The following is a 2839-nucleotide window of genomic DNA, read 5'->3' on the forward strand; positions in this document are numbered from 1 at the left end:
GAGTCAGGAGAATTGCTTGAACCCGGGAGGTGGAGGTTGCAGTGAGCTGAGATTGCACCACTGTACTCCAGCCTGGGTGACAGAATAAGACTCTGTCTCAAAAGAAAAAAGTTCCATTCAGGTTTAGTCAGTAAGATATGTTCTTTATTTTGTTTTGAGAGACAGGGTCTCACTCTGTCATCCGGGCCAGAATGCAGTGGTGCAATTATAGCTCACTGCAGCCTCGAACTCCTGGGCTCAAGAAATCCTCCTACCTCAGCCTCCTAAAGCACTGGGATTACAGGCATGAGCCACCACACTCAGTCTAGTAAGAGATGTTTTTGTTACTGAAATGCAACTAAAGTTTTAGATTTTAATCACTAAGATAACAGTACTTCTGGTTTATAATTGACCTTAAAATAATGGATACTAATATACATATATTTTGACATTTTTTAAAGTCTTCAATACTTAAATAATACAATTCTGAAAGTATATGTGCCTGGCCATTCATTCAAGAAACTTGATTTACTTATTTATTTATATTTTTTAAATTTAAATTTTTTTTTTTTTTTTGAGACGGAGTTTCGCTCTTGTTACCCAGGCTGGAGTGCAATGGCGCGATCTCGGCTCACCGCAACCTCCGCCTCCTGGGTTCAGGCAATTCTCCTGCCTCAGCCTCCTGAGTAGCTGGGACTACAGTCACGCGCCACCATGCCCAGCTAATTTTTGTATTTTTAGTAGAGACGGGGTTTCACCATGTTGACCAGGATTGTCTCGATCTCTTGACCTTGTGATCCACCCACCTTGGCCTCCCAAAGGGCTGGGATTATAGGCGTGAGCCACCGCGCCCTGCCCAAACTTGGTTTATTTTTATACAGGCCACAGAGGTTCAATTAACCAGAATTCTATATCTCTTGCCTGCCTGCTAGGGTTCAGTCATAAATCTGACTACATCAAAAACAGCAGTTCAGAATTTATTTCATAAAATTAATCCCAAGTTACTGGGTGGCTTTTAACGTATTTTATTGCTTACAATACAGCTCACTCATCTGTACCAATGGTTCCTGACATCAGAATTATCTGGATAACTCTTTAAAAAAACATACAGGATCCACATCATCACTAATTACACTAAGAATCGAGAATGTCTGTTGTTAATGTTCCCAGGTGATAATGCTATGCAACCTAGTGTGGGAAACCCTGACCTCCCACTAAGCCCGTGGTTCTCAATTTTTCAGGTACACTGGAATCACTGGGGGAAACTTTAAAAGCAAAGCAGAACAACCTCCGTTTCCTAGGTTCAAGAAGTTCTCTGGCTTCAGCCTCCCAAGTAGCTGGGATTACAGGCATGTGCCATGATGCTCAGCTAATTTTGTATTTTCAGTAGAAACAGGGGTTTGCCATGTTGGTCAGGCTGGTCTCGAACTCCTTACCTCAAGTGATTCACCTGGCTCATCCTCCCAAAGTGCTGGGATTACAGGCATTAGCCACTGCGCCCAGGCTAGATGTAATGTTCTTTGAACCGAAAAGCTTCAGAAGCAGTGACAACAACACTACAAAGCAGGACTATCTGGTTAGTAGAATCTATCTGGCATCTTGCTCACCTGAACTACACCTAAAGTGCTGTTATGTCCTGTGCGTGCACTTTTCCATTATGTTCTTCACAAAGGCTCACCTCTCTTCCAGGGTAGATGTGATTTAACAGCTGACATTTCTCCTTAACTAAGCAATGAAAAGACAGTTACTAAAAATCAGCATTGTATTGCCAGAAAGGCAAGCCAGTTCATAAAATAAGAACTGGAGGCCAGGTGCAGTGGCTCACACCTGTAATCCCAACACTGGGAGGCTGAGGCGGGCGGATCATGAGGTCAGGAGTTCGAGACCAGCCTGGCCAACATGGCGAAACCCCATCTCTATTAAAAATACCAAAATTAGCTGGGTGTGGTGGCAGGTGTCTATAATCTCAGCTACTGAGGAGGCTGAGGCAGGAGAATCGCTTGAACCCAGGAGGCAGAGGTTGTAGCTGAGATTGCACCACTGCGCTCCAGACTAGGCAGCAGAGCAAGACTCCATCTCACAAACAAAAATAACTGGAACATTTCAAATCTATATTAAGAAGCTAAAAAAATCATATGAATTTTTAACCACTTAGAGTCTAGACTTGTAATCATCAGATCATTTTCCAGTTTATAAATGATTCAAGGTCAAAATAATACATTTTAAAATTAAACACAACTTGAAAAACTTATAAAAAACTAAGCGATATGATGTCTCCTACTTAGGAAGAAAGGCACGGAGACACAGTGATCCTGGAATAAGGATTTCAAGATAGGACATCATGGTATAAGGCACGCCCTCAAGTTCAGGCTACACTTAAGTCATCTTAGTCCACACAGGGGACAGGAGAAGACACACAAACATAACTCTTCATATATATATTTTGACATTTTTTAAAGTCTCTGAGCCGGTCTGGCAGTTAAGCATTTTTCTCTTTCAAACTCCTCTCATTGCCACTCTTTTCCAGACTCTTCTTTTTGCCTCCTTTCCGTTTAAGTGCTTTTTTTTTTGAGACAGAGTCTTGCACTGTCACCCCGGCTGGAGTACAATGGCACAATCTCAGCTCACTGCAATCTCCACCTCCCAGGTTCAAGTGATTCTTCTGCCTGCAAAGTAGCTGGAATTACAGGCATGCACCACCACACCTGGCTAATTTTTGTATTTTTAGTAGAGATGGGGTTTCACCATGTTGGCCAGGCTGGTCTCGAACTCCTGACCTCATGTGATCCACCACTTTGGCCTCCCAAAGTGCTGGGACTACAGGCGTGAGCCACCGTGCCCGGCCAGAAGCACTTTACGT

Source organism: Cebus imitator, unplaced genomic scaffold (assembly GCF_001604975.1).
Source record: "Cebus imitator isolate Cc_AM_T3 unplaced genomic scaffold, Cebus_imitator-1.0 Scaffold128, whole genome shotgun sequence".
Taxonomy (NCBI): Eukaryota; Metazoa; Chordata; class Mammalia; order Primates; family Cebidae; genus Cebus; species Cebus imitator.